This window comes from Pan paniscus, chromosome 11 (genome assembly GCF_029289425.2).
Source record: "Pan paniscus chromosome 11, NHGRI_mPanPan1-v2.0_pri, whole genome shotgun sequence".
Lineage (NCBI taxonomy): Eukaryota > Metazoa > Chordata > Mammalia > Primates > Hominidae > Pan > Pan paniscus.
The window spans coordinates 69,655,915-69,674,784 of NC_073260.2; the positions used below are offsets into that span (position 1 = coordinate 69,655,915).

The 18,870-nt window shown below is 44.7% G+C and overlaps 1 long non-coding RNA gene across 2 annotated transcripts in view; it reads left to right on the plus strand.

Annotated features, from left to right (window-relative positions):
* Positions 1–18,870, plus strand: part of LOC129393079 (uncharacterized) — a 189,241-nt gene that overhangs the window by 41,749 nt on the left and 128,622 nt on the right. Inside the window, exons 2-4 of one of the 2 annotated variants that reach the window (XR_008619701.2) lie at positions 5,279–5,379; positions 5,919–5,985; positions 14,897–15,297. This is a non-coding gene — a long non-coding RNA (uncharacterized LOC129393079). Of the gene's footprint in view, positions 1–5,278; positions 5,380–5,918; positions 5,986–14,896; positions 15,298–18,870 lie in introns of those variants that run through there. The other variant, XR_008619702.2, reaches the window with a different exon arrangement.

The following is an 18,870-nucleotide window of genomic DNA, read 5'->3' on the forward strand; positions in this document are numbered from 1 at the left end:
AAAGTAACCTTAAGAAGGTCTAGGGTGAAGGGGTACCATTATCAGGATGTAACTGATGTGTATTGCCACTGAAACATTTTCTGGTTTCATATTATTTAAAAGCTATGGCAAAGGCACCGTCAACGGAACAAAATACTTATTGACTTTTGTGAAACATCCCCTGATAGTAGAGTTTTAAAAAAGTGTTATAGCAACTGTTGTGTGAAATTGACTCTTATCTCCTCCAGTATAAGGTATAATCAGACTATCTTTCATTGATAAATTTTAATACTTTAACATGGACCTAAATCCAAGCATACCCCTTAAAGTTATATCTTAAAGAAGGGTGTCTAGGCCAGGCATGTTGGCTCATGCCTATAATCCCAGTGCGTTGGGAGGCTGAGGAGAGAGGATTGCATGACGCCGTGAGTTCAAGACCAGCCTGACTAACATGGTGAGACCCTTTCTCAGCAAAAAAAGAAATTTAAAATAAAAAGAAGGTGGTCTATTAGGTTTTTATTTGTTTAGCAGGAGAGATGAGTCAGTTGAAATCAGAAAACAGTGTGTTCACAAGGCTTGGAAAGATTGTCTCAAAATGTAATCCTGGTACAGGGTGTGGTGGGTGGGGAGCCATGGCAGATGGAAGCAAAAGCCATAAATTAAAACAGATTTAAGAGACTTATCAACTAAATGCAAGTGTAGACCTTGTTTGGATCCTGATTTGAACAAGCCAACTATAAAACAAACACAACATGAGACACTTAGGTGTGAACCCAAAAGTATCTGAGACAGGTCTCAGTTGATTTACAAAGTTTATTTTGCCAAAATTAAGGGCACGCCCATGACACAGCCTCAGGAAGTCCTGAGGACATGTGCCCACGGTGGTCGGGGTACAGCTAGCTTTTATGCATTTAGGGAAACACGATACATCCATCAATACATGTGAAGATTTACATTGGTTTGATCTGGAAGGGCAGGACAGCTCAAAGTAGGGGGGCTTCCAGGTCATAAGTAGATTTTATTTATTTTTGAGATGGAGTCTCGCTCTGTTGCCTAGGCTGGAGTGCAGTGGTACAATCTTGGCTTACTGCAACCTATGCCTCCCGAGTTCAAGGAATCCTCCCACCTCAGCCTCCTGAGTAGCTAGGATCACAGGCATGTGCCACCACACCCGGCTGATTTTTTTTTTTTTTTTTTTTTTTTAGTAGAGATGGGGTTTCACCATGTTGGCCAAGCTGATCTTGAACTCCTGACCTCAAGTGATCTGCCCACTTGGGGCTCCAAAGTGCTGGGATTACAGGTGTGAGCCACCATGCCCAGCCTAGATTTTAGAATTTTCTAATTGGCAATTGGTTGAAAGAGTTATTGTCAATAGATAGGAATATCTGGGTTATGATAAAGGGTTGTGGAAACCAAGGTTTTATCATGCTGCTGAAGCCTCCAAGTAGCAGGCTTCAGAGAGAATAGATTGTAAATGTTTCTTTTCAGACTTAAGCTCTGTTTTGATGTTAATGATGGAGGATATAATGGGACATGTTTGACCCCCTCTTCCATTATGGCCTGAACTAGTTTTTTGGGTTAACTTTGAAATGCTTTTGGCTGGGAGGAGGGGTCCATTTGGATGGTTGGGGGGGCCTTAGAATTTTATTTTTGGTTTACATAAGGAAATAAGTACACAGGGATATTTGATGAAATTAAGGGATTTAAAAAATTTGGATAGTAGTAATGTTAAAATATTATTTTTAAGAGATACGTATTACAGATGAGGTATTTGTAGATGAAATGACGTGATATCTGTGATACCTGAAATTAAAAAAATATATCCCAAAGTTTCAAGGTAGGAGTTAAATGTATGGGGACAGGAAGGGAGGTTAGAGATGAAATAAAATTGGCCTTGATGATTGTTGAAGATGAGCAATAGATACAGGAGTGATGGGTTCATGATATTACTCTTTCTATTTCTCTTTATTTGAGACAGGGTCTCGCCGTGTTGCCCAAGGTGGAGTGCAGTGGCGTGATCATGGCTCACTGCAACCACGACCTCTCTGGCTCAAGCAGTCCTTCCACCTCAGCCTGCTGAGTAGCTGGAACCACAGTTATGTGTCACCATTCTGGCGAATTTTTTTCTTTTTTCCAGAGATGGGGTCTCAACCATGTTGCCCAGGCTGGTCTTGAACTCCTGGGCTCAAAGGATCCTCCCACCTCAGTCTCCCAAAGTGCTGGGATTACAGACCTGAGTCACTGTGCCCAGCTCTCTCTACTTCTCTGTGTTGAAAATTTTTATTATGCAAATTTAAAAAGGAAGGACCTAAATGGATGCTTACCTCTGTTAACTTTCTTTGGTAGGGGAGGGAAAAAGTAATAAGGGTTTCCTCTCAAGTTGGGCATATAATTTTTACCTTTATTAAATTCATAATCAGACAAATCTCATTAGGCTCTTTGTAATCCTTTGATTCTTTGAGTATTCAATTCTGTTAAGTTGTGATCAGTTGACATACTGGTCATAATAATCATTAGCACTAGTCCCACACTGGGGTTAGAGGGGCAGAAAAGGAAGGGACTATTTGCTGACTTTTATGCCAAGGGAGGAACATGGTCTGAATATTTGTAATGGGGTGGGGATTGTGGGACAACAGAGTGTTATACTTCTGGGCACTTACATAAATGTGGGTGAGAGAATAGTTATGGTTTGTGTGGTAAAGCTCATTTTAAAGAAACTCTACCTCTGTATTAGTCTGTTCTCAAACTGCTATAAATAAATACTTGAGACTGGGTAATTTATAAAGAAATGAGGTTTAATTGGCTCATGGCTCTGCAGGCTGTACAGGAAGCATAGCAGCATCAGCTTCTGGGGAGGCCTCAGGGAGCTTACAGTCATGGCAGAAGGCAGCCAGGCTGTGCTCCAGCCACCTTGGGCACATGTCAGCACCTCCTGAGGCTGTGTCACCGACATGCATCCTTAACTTTGGCAAAATATACTTCCTAAATTGACTGAGATCTGTCTCAGATTTTGGGAGTTCACAGTACCTCATGGGACTTAGAGGCTGTTGGATCAATAAAATGAGGTGCCATTTCTTTTATCCGACACTGTGAGCTTTGTGATCCATTAGCGCCTTCTGTCCATGGCAATTTAACTTCATGGAAATTACATATTTGTATACAAATTTCTTCTATTATACTGTGAACCCTTTGAGGTTAAGATTTTGTTTGATCTTAAAAATAAAATTGGCAGTTGGTGGCTTCCAATATGCTAGGCCCTCTGCCATGTCCTTATTAAGAAAGCTAAGATTTCTGTTTCCTTGGAGCTTCCAGTCTAGTCGGGAGACAAATCTTAAGCAAACTCACAAACAGGATTACAAGTTGTAGTAAGTGCCATGAAGCCAATAAAGGAAGAGAATATCAGGAAAAACTAGATGAATTAAAGGAAGGCCTTTACTAATTCTGTCTAAGAAAGGAAATTTGAACTGAGACTTGGAGGAAGAGGGTCAAGCCAGCATGTGAAGAGCTGGGCAAGGGTGATCCAGGCCCAGGGAATGGGGTGTGCAAAGGCCCTGAGGTGGCAGAGGGCTGAGAATATTCAAAGAATTGAAAGGAGGCAGGCAGGATGTGGTGGCTTATGCCTGTAATCCCAGCAATTTGGGAGGCTAAGGCGGGAGGACTGCTTGAGCTCAGGAGTTCAAGACCAGCCTGGGCAACATGGTGAAACCCCGTCTCTACATACAAAGAATACAAAAACTACACAGGCATAGTGGTGCTCATCTGGTAATCCCAGCTACTCAGGAGGCTGAAGTGGGAGGATTCATTGAGCTCAAGAGGTTGAGGCTGCAGTGAGCTGTGGTCATGCCATTGCACTCCAGCCTGGGTGCCAGAGTGAGAACCTGACTTGGGGGAAAAAAAAATAAATGAGGCAATATGAAACCAGTGTTGTGGGAAAGGGAATTAAAATGTAGGAGTAGCATATAGGACCTTCTGGAGAAAAGTTAAGTGTTTTGAATTTTATCCTAAAGGCAATAATATGCCGTGGTAAGGATGGTAGAAAGAGACATTGGCTTTGTCTGGTTTCCCCTGGAAGAAGACCAAGTCAAAGTAGTCTTTTTGGGAGGTGGTGTAAGGAAGCATCAATAGAAGAGTGGGAAACTGAGGCAGGAGAGGGAAGAAATCCAACAAAGGATGAGTTATAAATCAAGTTATCACTGTGGATAACTGAAGCTTAATCCTTCTGAAGAGTTCTGGGAACCACTTTAGAATGTACCCCTCAAGTTATCCCACTTGAGTTTGAGAGAACTGGGATATGTATTTGTTATTTATTTATTATTTATTTTTTTGAGACACAGTTTCACTCTGCCACCCAGGCTGGAGTGCAGTGGCACAATCTTGGCTCACTGCAACCTCTGCCTACCGGGTTCAAGTGATTCTTGTGCCTCAACCTCCTGAGTAGCTGGGGTTACAGGAGCATGCCACTATGCCCAGCTAAATTTTGTATTTTTAGTAGAAATGGGGTTTTGCCATGTTGGCCAGGCTGGTCTTGAATTCCTGACCTCAAGTGATCTGCCCACCTTGGCCTCCCACAGTGCTGGGATTACAGGCATGAGCGACTGCACCCGGCTGATATTTATTTATTTATTTATTTTGTTTATTTTAGAGATAGGGTCTGGCTCTGTTGCCCAGCCTACAGTGCAGTGGCATGATCATAGCTAACCTCAGCCTGGAACTCCTGGGCTCAAGCGATCCTTCCATCTCAGCCTCCCCAGTAGCTGGGACCCCAGATGGGCACCACACCTTGCTAATTTTGTGTGTATATATATATATGTGTGTGTGTATATATATATGTGTGTGTATATATATATATGTGTGTGTGTGTATATATATATATATATATATATTTTTTTTTTTTTTGCAGAGACAGAGTCTTGCTGTGTTTTCCAGGCAAATTTCAAACTCCTGGCCTGAAGTGGTCCTCCCATCTCAGCCTCCCAAAGCATTGGGATTACAGGTGTGAGCCACTGCAACTGGCCCAGAACTGGAGTATTTATACACCCAATCCTGTAAGCCATTGCTTGAGGTCTGGGAGACAAGAAAATGTCTTGTGAGGCACAAGCAGGTATTTCTAGCCTGCTGCAAGGGGTAGACAAAACAGCTTCTTTACCAGAGAAAATCTTCTGGCAAAGAAATATGGGTTCTGCTGTCGGAAGTCAGGTTAGTGAGTACTGAAGTGGTAAAGGTAAAGATATGTGGCAGATAGTGACTGCTGCAAACATGACCCAGTTTAGAAGTTAATACTTCTCTTTCATTCTTTCAGTGAATAAACCAGCAGACCAATTCAGAGCCCATTTCAGTGGTGCAGGTGAGAGGTGTTAGAGACCTGGACAAGGTGGTGGCAGATGAAGATGGAGAGAAGAGGTGGGTCTCAGATTTATGTTAGACATGGTATCAATATCTTGGTGATGGTTTGAACATGGGGCATGAGGTAAAAGGGAATTTCTGGCCTAAATATTTGGGTGGGCCATGGTGCCATTTACTGAAATCAGATAACTGGGAGAAGGATGACTTTGGGTCACATATTATAAATGACATCAGTTGGCACAGTTGTGTGACTTTCTCCAGCAATGCTGAGCTGGCATAGGGGAAGTGGGTCTCAGATTTCATTCATAAGCAAAGGTTTGCTGTGTGTGTGCAATAGGGGAGAGAGGGCAAGGGAGTTGAAGACATTTACAAGGGAATGGTTAGCACAATGTTGGACTAAGGACTCTAAATTCATAGACAGGAAAATGAAAGCAGGAATGAGCAGTTGGTCACAGAAAAGATGGTGGGATGTAAGCTGGAGGAATAGGAGTGTGTGGTCTTATTCACCTCGGTAGACATAGCTCCTGGAACATAGTAAAAGCTCAATGAATATTTGTAATGAAGCTGAAGTAATTATATATATTTTATTTTTTTAGAGATAGGATCTCGCTATGTTGCCCAGGCTGACCTCCTGCCTCATGCATCCCTCACCAAGCTTAACAGGTAATTACTGACCTGAGGGTGGGTGATAGATTGAATCACACATTTCTCCAGTTCTCTAGTTCTTGGATTCAGCAGTCTTTTTGAGTGAGTCCTTTGTATTTCTCTCTTCAATTTCTTCCCCTTAAGGGTCAGCACACAAGAAATTCTCTGCTTCCAGTCTCCAGTGGGGTATAAATAAGAGTTTCTGATGCCCACTCCTGAAGTTACTCTGTGCTTGTGGGAAGGTGGATCTACTATGGACTGATCTCTGGATATTTCATTCATTCATTTAGCCATCCATTCATTCATTTATCTGTTCATTCAATAAGTCCTCACTAATAACCTACTACGTGCCTACCCTCAGGCTTTTGAGGTTTAGAGATAACAAAATGAATGGATGAGTAGATGGCCAAAAAAGTTTTGGTTATTAGGGAGCTACAAATAGCACCAGAGTTTCTGAATGTGAACTTTTTGGCTCTCCGCCCTTCATACACAGTTATATTGAGACTAAAGGAGGGAAAAAGCTTTTATTCTTTTGCCTGCTGTGTTGTTTTACAATTTTATAAAAATGTACAATGCTCTGAAGAAGCTCAGGCAGAAAGAAATCTTTCTATGGTATCTAAAAATGTACAGATCTGTCTCTCTAAGAGCCATGGTGGGGTCAGCAGTTGCGCCCCCATAAAGAGTGGGTTGCAGAGTTTCACCCCTTTAACGTTTTTAAAGCCACTGAGGTGTTATTTTTTAGAATGGTTTTACCTATTTAAGGGTAATGCTCATCAACCCTTCTTCAGAATTTGTGCAATCTTCCATGAGAGACACGTCATTTAATTTCTAGAATCAGCCCTGTATATTGTTTTCCTAAACTGTCTGCCACCCCCAGGCAATCTGTGAAGAAGAAATCTCTCCTCAAAGTAAAGGAAACCAGGCTTTCAGGTACTTTACTGTTGCAGGCCGGAGGGGGCAAGTCTCAGAGGGATTCACTGAGTACCCAGCATGGTGGGGTGCATAATAGATGCTCAGCAGATTCTTGTTTGACTTACGGATTGACAAAAATTTCACGAGGGCTGCAATGTGTCCCCAGCGCCTAGTATAGGGCCTCCTACTTTGTAGGTGCTCCATGAAGATGTTTATAGAATGAATGCACAAGTGAAGATTACAGGGGAAGACTGAGCTTTGGAAATCCTGCAGTGTGCTCTAGAGTTGACTCATTTGATTCTTTGGAGGAAAAAACAAACTTTTTTTCCTCTCTCTACTCTCACTCAACACTGCACACTTCCATGGGGAGAAGTGTGTGTGGGGGTGGGGTGAAGAAATCTCTACATACCAAGCAACACTCCAGCACAGCCCTGCCGGGCATCCTTTACTTCAGTTCAATTAGCCACAGATGAAGGGCTCAGTCCCACAAGACTGCTTCCCACCTCACATGCCAATCCGAAATGGTCACCTATACTTCTGGTTTTGTTTGTTTGTTTGTTTTTGTTTTTGGGACAAGGTCTCATTCTGTAGCCCAGACTGGAGTACAGTGGTGCAATCATGGCTTGCTGTAGCCTTGAACTCCCGGGCTCAAGCAATCCTCCGACATCAGCCCCCCAAGTAGCTGGGACTATAGGCATATGCCACCATGCCCAGCTAATTTTTGTAGTTTTAGTAGAGATGGGGTTTTGCCATGTTGCCCAGGCTGGTCTTGAACTCCTGGGCTCAAGTGATCCTCCCGCCTTGGCCTCCCAAAGGGCTGAGATTACAGGCATGAGCCACCAGGCCCAGCTGTCGCCTATACTTCGGAACTGCTGACTGTAAATCATGGTTCTCCTTATCCCTCCTTAGGTTTGATTAATTTGCTAGGATGGCTTACAAAACTGAGGAAAACTCGTTTATCACTTTATTATAAAGGATATTACAGGGTGAGCAAGGTGGTTCACACCTGTAATCCCAGCACTTTGGGAGGCCAAGGCAGGCGGATCACCTGAGGTCAGGAGTTCAAGACTTGCCTGGCTAACATGGTGAAACCCCATCTTTACTAAAAATACAAACAAAAATTAGCCAAGCATGGTGGTGGGTGCCTGTAATCCCAGCCACTCAGGAAGCTGAGGCAGGAGAATTGCTTGAACCCAGGAGGTGGAGGTTGCAGCGGCCAGCCGAGATCATGCCACTGCACTCCAGCCTGGATGGAAGAGTCGCATAGATATGTGAGAAGGAGCATGGAGATTCCATGCACTCGGGCACCACCCTCCAACCACCTCCACAAGCTCCACAATCCTAAAGCTTTCAAATCTTATTGTACAACAGGTTTTATAGAACTTTACCTCCAGCTTCTTCTCCTTTCTTTCCCAGAGATCTGGATGGAGCTGCAAGTTCCAGCCCTTAGATCACTTGGTCTTTCTGGTGACAGCCCCCATCCTGAGGCTCTCCAGGGGCCCTACCCTAAGTCACCTCATTAGCATAAACTCAGGTGTGGTCCAAAGGGGCTTATTATGAATAGCAAAATACACTCCTATAACTCAGGAAATTATTCCAAGGGTTTCAGGAGCACCAAATATATTTGATATTATACCAGAATTCCCCTCTGGCTCTGAACAGTAATATGAAATGATTTTAGATTATTTTTGCTTGTGTTCTGCATTCTTTTGGGAAGAAAGGGAAGAGGTTAGGAGGCAGTCCTCCTCAGCCAGTACACCAATCTGACCTGCTCCTCCTTCTGAGATGGGAAAAGTTCCCTTGTCCCCCTCGCAGAGCATGCCATGGGGCTGTGACTCGCTTCTTCAGTGCCCCCCGCTGCTCAAACCTCTAGGGGGAGCAGGCAGATGAGCAGGTTGTGGGGCTCTGACCCCACGGCAGCGTCTGGGGGTGAATGTTTACAGCTCCTGAAGCCCCAGTGGGGCGTGTGTTACAGTGTGCTCTTTTAGTTTTGCTATCTGTAGGCGGCTTGTGTTAATCAGCTCAATTAGACACTCTGCCTTATTGCAAGGACAGAGGGCTTTTCGTCTTGGGGTTCTTGCCTTAGTGTATCGGAAAAATTGCATCACATGTGGGCACAGTTAAGTGTTTTGAATTTTATCCTACATACAAAAATACATGGAGAATGAGTGCAGGGTTTTATTGAACGGTGGAAGTAGCTCTCAGCAGATGGATGGGGAGCCAGAAGGGGGACAGAGTGGGAAGGTGGTTTTCCCTGGAGTCTGCTGCTCAGTAGCCAGACTCAACTCCACCCACCCTGGCCAAATTCCTCTGGCTTCCTTGTTCCACCGGTGGGTGGCCTGCCAGGGTCTGCTGGAGCCTGCCAGTATGTTCTGCCCGTGTGCTCCTCTTGACGTCCAGCTGCTTGTGTCTCTACCCACTAGGGTTTCGGGGGTTTTTATAGGCACAGAATGGGGGCATGGCGGGCCAGGGTCATCTTGGAAAATGCAACATTTGGGTGTGAAAACAGGAGTGCCTGTCCTCACCTAGGTCCGTGGGCACAGACCCGAGGGTGGCTCCCTCGCCAGGGACCCCACCCTTCTCCTCCCAGCACTTCCCTGCCCCTGCTCCTGTATCACTTCTTCATTCTCTACCTTGTGGAATGTGCCGCTTCAACCATCACTGAAGTAAAAATCTCCGGTTTAGTTGTTACTCCTTTCCCTCATGCAAGAGTGCCATGACCCAAACTACAGAGGGGCAGCTGTGAGGAGAGTGAGTACCAGAAAGTCAGGAGCACGGTTCGTGGGAAGAGGAAGAAGATCGGGGAAAAAGAAGAGCATCGTTTTATTTTTTTCTTTCTTTCTTTTTTTTTTGAGCCAGAGTCTCGCTCTGTCACCCAGGCTGGAGAGCAGTGGTGTGATCTCTGCTCACTGCAACCACTACCTCCCAGGTTCAAGTGATTCTGGCACCTCAGCCTCCTGAGTAGCTGGGATTACAGGCGTGCACCATGATGCCAGGCTAATTTTTGTATTTCTATTAGAGACAGAGTTTTACCATGTTTGGCTATGCTGGTCTTGAACTCCTGATCTGAAGTGATCTGCCCACCTTAGCCTCCCAAAGTGTTGAGATTACGGGCAAGATGGAGTCTTGCCACATTGCCCAGGCTGGTCTTGAACTCCTGGATGCAAGCCATCCTCCCACCTCAGACTCCCAAAGTGCTGGGATTCCAGGCATGAGCCACTGTGCCCAGTAAAGAACATTATTTCCTGAGCCTTTCAGACAACCTCCGCTGTTACATGCAGCTTGGTTTGTCTTGACTCATGTTGGGGGAGGGCTTGCTTACCACTCATGATGTTGCTTCCATGTAGCAGGGCCTTCTATTACAGTAATATTCTGGACTTTCCGTATCCTTTGACTCACCCCTCCCAGGAGAAGATGGGTGACTTAATAGAATGATGAGTTTCGTAGAGGGAAGTGAGTTGTGTGGCTCAATTCCTCCCTCTCATGGGCCTGGCCAGCCAGCAGAGAGCCCCTATCCTGCTCTGCTCCAGTACCACTTACCTTTGCCTCTGCTGGGGGCCTGCAGGCCTCCAGAGCTGCCTGTGACTGGGTGGGTGAGTCTGTCTGATTCTGGGATTTAGTATTAGAAAGCTCAATCTCGCTGCACACCTACGGCCTATCTCCCCACCCAGCCTTTATGAGTAATACGGGTGGTGTTTCATCTCCATCTGCCTGACTCTTGTGACTGTCTCAATTGGTTCCAAGCTTGGGTGGAAAAGGGACTTCTTCAAATCTCAACAGCTGAAGTCTAGTACTTGAGTAGGAGTCGGGGCTGATCTGGTTGAACAGGCCAGGAAGAAACAGACTGCATTTCCTTGGCTCAGCCGTTACACAGTTTGCACTGGACAAATCCCATTTTCTTCTTGTGCCTGCCTTGAGGACTGCCAAGCACTCCCTGACAGTTGCTGCTCCCTTCCCTCCATGGGAGGTTAGCCTTTGCTGCTGCTGTTTGGCTGCAGCAGCTGCAGACCTTTCTGCCAGCATCTTCTGCTTGACTAACACCATAGATGGGGAAGGAGACTTCAGGAACAAAGAGCTAGAAGAGCGGGCAGAGGCTGGGCATGGTGGCTTACACCTATAATCCAAGTACTTAAGAAACACAATTTAAGAATCTTAAGTCAGATCTTTCTATCACAGGGTTGTGGTGAGCACAAAACCTTCTCCATACATGTCCCTGCCTAACCACAATTTAAGCACAGTGTTTTGTAAATAATGGAGGCCAAGGCAGGAGGATTGTTTGAGACCTGAAGTTCAAGACCAGCCTGGGCAACATAGTGTGACCCCTGTCTCTACAAAAAGTACAAAAATTAGCTGGGCGTGTTGGTGCACACTTATAGTCCCAGCTACTCAGGAAGCTGAATGAGGCAGGAGGATTGCTTGAGCCCAGGAGGTCGAGGCTGCTGTGAGCTATGATCATGCCACTGCACTCCAGCCTGGGCAATACAGCAAGACTGTCTCAAAAAAAAAAAAAAATTCAATGTCAAAAGAGACAAGGATGGGACTGTTTTCACATTTCTACTGTCCTCACGGTTAGTTCTTTGAATCAAATCCCTCTTCCAACTTGGGATCTAATTTCCTTGGAAAGAGAGTATATGGAAAGCAAGAAGGTAAGGACCAGGGTCCTTTTTCTGACCACATTGCTGGCTGTGTGGCCTGGAGCACCACCCTCCTTCCTCTGCCTGAGATTCACTGCATATTAAGTACAGGTTGGGGGTGTGCTACATCGGTTCCTCTTAGTTTTGTAGAAGTACACTCTCATTAGAGTGCACAATCTATATTGAGTATGCACTGTGTCCTTGGCACTCTATTGGGTGCTATGAGGGACACAGGAGTGAGCCCTTCACAATTGCCTGGCATCTCTGGTAAGGGATGTCAGCTGCAAGCTTCGGAGAAGCTGCTCCCTAAGAATGGGACAGATAAAGTACTATGGAATTTTGATAAACCAGAACTGATCTCTAAAACTTTCTATTTAAGTCATCAAGCATTTACCAGACAAATTTCTTCAGGGGAGGGCCCCATACGACTCTTGTCTGGTTCTCACCTTGCCTATCCCAGGGAAGGTAGTGGATATGTATTGACTGTGTTGGCACCCATTATTTACAAAACACTGTGCTTAAATTGTGGTTAGGCAGGGACATGTATGGAGAAGGTTTTGTGCTCACCACAACCCTGTGATAGAAAGATCTGACTTAAGATTCTTAAATTGTGTTTCTTAAGTATTTACCTTGGTCCTGTTTTCTTTTCTTCTCTTCTCTAATGACTTTTCTTTTTTCTTTTCTTTTCTTTCTTTCTCTTTCTTTCCTCTGTTCTCTTTCTTTCTTTCTTTCTTTCTTTCTTTCTTTCTTTCTTTCTTTCTTTCTTTCTTTCTGTCTCTCTCTCTCTCTCTTTCTCTCTCTCTCTTTCTTTCTCTTTTTCTGTTTTCTCCTCATGTGAGCTTTTTCTCTCCCTCTAAAACCAGTCAGATGGCTACATCTAATGGGCCTGTGGTTCTCTTGCTAGAAACACAGCACTTTGTAAAACTTGTTTTGTATTAGATTCCCTTAAATGTCTACATGTGGCACATGAGCAGGAGGGCAGTGACATCCACAGAAGGCCTCAAGGCTGGAAAGGATGGTCTTCAAGTGTGAAGTGCCAAGTGAACAGCAGGGAGCTCTGCCCCAACTCTTGCTATGCATGGATGGGGACTCCTGAGGGGAAGGCAAAATGGCTCTTGGTCTCTGGTGCATGCATTTGGGTCTGAGCAGCACTTATTCCTACTATTGTTATTAATAATTTTTTTTTGAGACAGAGTTTTCCTCTTTTTGCCCAGGCTGGAGTGCAATGGTGCGATCTCAGTTCACTGCAACCTCCACCTCCTCGGTTCAAGCCATTCTCCTCCCTTAGTCTCCAGAGTAGCTGGGATTACAGGTGCATGCCACCATGTCCGCCTATTTTTTTTTTTTTAATTTTAGTAGAGATGGGGTTTCACCCTGTTGGCCAGGGTGGTCTTGAACTCCTGACCTCAAGTGATCCACCCACCTCGGCCTCCCAAAGTGCTGGGATTACAGATGTAAGCCACCGTGCCTGGCCTGTTTGTTTTTTGCCTTGTTTTGAGAACAGGGTCTTATTCTATTATTCTTAGGCTGTGTGCATTGGCACCATCATAGCTCACTGCAGCCTCGAATTCCTGGGCTCAAGTGATCCTCCTGCCCCAGCTGCTGGAACCACAGGCACACACCACACGCCCAGCTTGTTATTGATGTTTCTGATAATCTAGGCAGCTAAAATTTGTATCACCCTTAAGAACTTACAGACAGGACTGTAAGATGTGAGAAGGTATTAATATGGTCACTTACAGAGGCTCTGAGAGTCTAGGCCTTTTGGCCTGGCCTGTTGACTCCAATCTCAGTGTTATTCCACAGCCCCAGAGTTTCAAGATAGCAAGAAGCTTCTCCTCCCTTCCCTCCATCCTCATAAGTCATCTGCCTTGGAGGACCTAAAGCCTTGGATTTTCCAGACTATTCCACAGCTTCTTGGAGATAAGCTCATGAGAATTGCCTTGAAACACACACACGGTGATTTTTGTGCTAGATACTTACTTTTTGGTATTTCCTGCTGGAGCTGGGCTTGGGTGGAGTTCCCTTTAGAAGCGCCAGAGTTTTCCTGTTTGTGCAGTTAATTTTCAAAACCTTAAATAAACTCTGTTATGTGTTCAGAATAATAACAACTCAACAACTATTCATTAAGCACCTACTATGAGCCTGGCACTGTTCTAGCAGCTGGGGATACAACAGTGACCTCAGCCGACCCTGCTGTCAGAGAGCTCTCAGTCTGGTCTGGGACACAGATTAGTAAACAGGCATTTGCCTTCCACGTGGTAAATGCCATGAAGGACAAAGTCCAGGGTGTTGGGGACGGGAGGTGTGGTACAAATAGCAGGCAGCCAACCCAATCTCAGAAGTGACAGGGCTTGAAGGGGGGAGAGGGGTGTGTGGTGTGCCAGGAGAGACTTCCCAGAGCCAGAGACAGCTAAACTGCATGCTAGATATAAGAAACTATTTCTTGTAGAATCTGTTCTCAATTATCTGCAAGTAGATTATTCCGGCAACTTGCAAGAAAACTTTTTTCAAGTCTCTTTACAGTGGCTTGAGCATCTCAACTTCCTCTATTTATGCTGCACGTTAACGCAGAGGCATCCAATCTAATGTAGGTGGAGGCACAAACTGGAGAGCCTCCTTGCAGGAAGGTTTGGGATTAGGCGAATCACTGCATTTCCTGCTTGGAAAAAGGAGATGGAAGAAGTGAAGTTAGGCAAGATAAGCAAAGTGCTTCCTGGATACAAGTAATTCAGGTCTTTATAGGAAACTTTATTATTTCATTCCAAGTGTCTTTTTGGGATGTCAAGCAGGTACATCTCTGTTCAAATTACATAAAGCAACAAAACACATTCCAGGGCCACCAGATGTAAATGACTTGTGCATTATTCTCTTTTTAGATTTTCCTTGCCATTGTTTCCCTCCACTAGTACACATGATAAAGACCAACTTCTTGCCAAAAGAAAAAACAGGGGGTGGGGTTGGGGAACAACACAAAGGCTTCTGTGTGTCTGGTCTTTGCTGTTTCTTATGGTTAGTCTTGGATCTACTTTTGACCTCTCGGTCAGGCAATAAAATGCCTATTTGTTTAATTTTAAAATCAACTTTATTGAGGTATAATTTACATACAATAAGTGCACCCATTTCAAGCATATAGTTCTATGAATGTTGAACAAGTATACACCACTGTAAACAACTCCATAACCAAGACATTTATTTTCTTTCTCTTTCTTTCTTCCTTCCTTCCTTCCTTCTTTCCTTTCTTTCTTTCTTTCTTTTCTTTCCTTCTTTCTTCCTTCCTTCCTCTTTCTTTCTTTCTTTCTTTCTTTCTTTCTTTCTTTCTTTCTTTCTTTCTTTCTCTCGTTCTCTCGTTCTCTCGTTCTTTCTCTCGTTCTGTATCCCAGGCTGGAGTGCAATGGCGCCATCTCAGCTCACTGCAACCTCCGCTTCCTGGCTTCAAACGATTCTCCTGCCTCAGCCTCTTGAGTAGCTGGGATTATAGGCATGCACCACCACACCTGGCTAATTTTTGTATTTTTAGTAGAGAGGGGGTTTCACCATGTTGGTGAGGCTGGTCTCGAACTCCTGACCTCATGTTCTGACTGCCTTGGCCTCCCAAAGTGTTGGGATTACAGGCGTGAGCCACCACGCCCAGCCGATGCTGACATTTTCAACTTCCAAAAGTTCTTTGGTACCTTTCGCAGTTGCCTCCACGCCAGCCCCAGGTACCACTGACCTGCTTTCTGTCACCATAGATTAATTTTGCCTGTTCTAGAATTTCCAATAAATGGAATCATACCATGAGTATTCTTTTGTGTCCAGCTCTTTTGTTGTCGAGATTCATCCTTCTTGTTGTAGGTATCAGAGTTCATTCCTTTTTATTTAAAATGCAGATTTTTGAAGTAGCAAACCAATTGCTCAGCAAGATGACCAGACCTAGGAGGTCCCTCTGGTCTAAAAATTCTATCAACTTGCACAGGAAATGAAGGCCTGAGAATTACATCAGGTTAGTACAGATCACATTGAAGAAGCAGCCGAGCACATGAATTTCTGAGCTCCAGGAGCCCAGGAGGACAGGGAGAGATGAAGCCCCGGTGAATGATAGAATATATTACAGAGGATGACAGGGCTATTTGTTCAGTTCCGTTATGAGCTCAGCAAAATGTGACAATCCTGGGAAATATAAATATATATTGCTATATTTATATGTGTGTTTGTCTCGGGAGGCCTGGCGGGGAGTGGTGGGTGGAAGAGTGGGTTTCCTGGAGGATTTGAGTAGGCAGAGATAACTGGGCAGAGCAGAGTCTGTGTCAGGCTGCATCGATACATATTCAATAAATAAACATTACAATGAGAGCTAATACTGCTTGAGCACTTATTATGAGTCAGGCACTGTGCTCTGTTCCTTACATGCATTGTTTCATTACATCTGTACCTCCCTATGTACCCTATGTAACCAGCACCTCAGTGCCCTGCCCACACCCCCTTGTGTGCTCTTGCATAGTCCTGTACGCCCTCATTACTTTGTGCTGTGCACCCAGCAGCCAGCATCGTGGCTCTGTGTTGGAGGATGGTCCTTGAGCTACTAGAACTGCTTTGCTTCTCAGTATAGAGAGCAGAAGTGCCTGGGACTTCACCTGTGACTACCAGGTACTGTGGGACGAATGCTCCCAGCTCCCCATGTGACCTCTCCTGTCTCTGGCACACCTCTGCGTGGACTTCATTTGATTGTCAACGTTGCTTGGACGCCTCTCTTCCCTTCGTAGTCCCACTCTCTACCTCCTCTACCAGTTTCCTTTAAGGACACTTTTTGTTTTTTTCTTTGTTACCCAGACTAGAGTGCAGTGGTGCCATCTTGGCTCACTGCAACCTCCGCTTCCCAGGTTCATGTGGGAACACTTCTTTTTTTTGTTTGTTTTTGTTTTTGAGACAGAATCTCGCTCTGTCGCCCAGGCTGGAGTGCAATGGCACAATCTCAGCTCACAGCAACCTCTGCCTCCCAGGTTCAAGCCATTCTCCTGCCTCAGCCTCCGAAGTAGCTGGGATTACAGGCGCACGCCTCCACACCCAACTAATTTTTGTATTTTTAGTAGAGATGGGGTTTCACCATGTTGGTGTTGGCCAGGTTGGTCTCAAACTCCTGACCTCATGATCTGCCTGCCTTGGCCTCCCAAAGTGCTGGGATTACATGCGTGAGTCACCGTGCCTGGCCCTAGGGCACACTTTTTTATAAATCACTTCATCATGAGTCCTTATCTCAGGACCTACTTCTAGGGACTCCACACTTGGGCAAGGTACTGTTAGTACAGTCATTTTGCAAATGAGGAAACTAAGGCTGTTACACACACACGCATCTCCATAACTCCTGCTCAGCCTCCAGATGAGCTTTCTCAGGCACCCTTCCCCAACACATTTGTCTAGGTAATGTTCCTTGCTTATGTTCTACTTTTTTCTCTTTTTCTATTTTATTATTATTTTTGAGACAGGGTCTTATTCTGTCACCCAGGCTGGAGGGCAGTAGCATTACTATAACTCAGCTATAATGCAGCTTTTTTTTTTTTTTTTTGAGATGGGGTCTTGCTCTGTTGCCCAGGCTGGAATGCAGTGGCATGATCTTGGCTCACTGCAACCTCCGCCTTCTGGGTTAAAGCGATTCCCCTGCCTCAGCCTCCCAAGTAGCTGGGATTACAAGTGCCTGCCATCATACCTGGCAAATTTTTGTATTTTTATTAGAGATGGAGTTTCACCATGTTGGCCAGGCTGGTCTCAAACTCCTGACCTCAGGTGATCTGCCCGCCTTGGCCTCCCAAAGTGCTGGAATTACAGGCGTGAGCCACCGTGCCTGGCCTATCATGCAGCTTTGAACTCCTGCTCTCAATCCTCCTGCCTCAGCCTTTTAAGTAGCTGGGACTATAGGCATGTGCCATCATGCCTGGCTAATTAAAAAAAATTTTTTTTTTTGTAGAGACAGAGTCTTCCTTTGTTGCCCAGGCTGATCTTAAATTCCTGGGCTCAAGTGACCCTCTCTCCTTGCCCTCCTGAATTGCTGGGATTACAGGCATAAGCCAGGAAACCCAGCTACTCCGCTTATGTTCTCAGATTCTTCCTTGTTTCCCTTTATCTTGGTGCTAGATTTACAATGATCTGGGTGATTATCCCATCAATGACTATCTCCCCTACTAGAGTGCTGGCTCCGGGAAGCCAGGATCCATGTCTTTTGCTCTTAGCTGTATCTCTAGGACCCTGGCATAGTTTCTAGAACATAGTAATTGCTTAGTAAATATTGACTGACTGAACGAATGATCTGAAGTTTCTCCAGTTTCCTCACAGGCGCTCACTGGTCTCCTGGATGAATACTTTTCAGCCTTTGCTGAGAAATGGGCTGGGAATGCATAATATAAAACCCCTGAGAGGGACACAAGGTCTCCCTCCTACTGCCAGTCTTCTGGGGGTGTTTAGAGAGATGCAATGTCCAGGGCAATGTGACAGTATTTTACTCCAGAGGACCAAAATTTCGCAACTAGAAGCTGATTCTAGAGGGTGGGCCTTGAAAGTTATGTAGAATTTGAATGGATGATTAGGAGGAAATATGAAAAACATTTTAATGAAATACTATGTCATTTAAATACACACACATTCTGAATTAAATACACATTCTTGGATCCCTGTTCTTCTCAACAAAAGTACACTGAGTCCCCAGTTCTCATTAGGAAGCTGATAAATATCTATTTCCTTCTATTCCTGCCACAGTAACTCCCCAGCTATATAAAATTTACAAACTGCTTTGGAAGCATTTGTGGAAAAAAGTGCCAGAGCTCTGTATGTGATTATTGAAATAAATGCTGATTGAGAGATTTCCCAGGTGGATACTTAAAACAGACATGGGCACATATGTACACTCACACCCCACACACAGGATACTTTAGGCTGTGATCAATGGAGATAAATTTTCCCACCTGACAGTTGACTATAAATCAATCAGTGGTTTTAATAGTCACCAGATTTCTGCTCCTGTTTGCTGCTGTCTCAGGCAATCATTCACCTGCTGGGACACAGGACCTCAAGGATCTTGGCTTTTTGTCATCACTGCACATGGAGACATGGTGCTTAGCAGCAAGGTAAATATTGTCATACTGCGTATGTGAGAGGCAAGAATAAGTAAGTCAGGACATCCTTAGAAAAGTTTATCTCTGGATCCCCACTTTCCTTACCAATAGACTAATAGGAAGTCATGAATTTCCCAGGTTTTTACCAAATCAAAAGATTTTCATGACACTGTATAAGCTGGAAAGTAGTTGAGGGTCAGTAAATATTGAATGAATAGTTTCGAAGGTGAACATGCACTCCTGATTATTGGGTTAGATTCTTGAACTTGCCC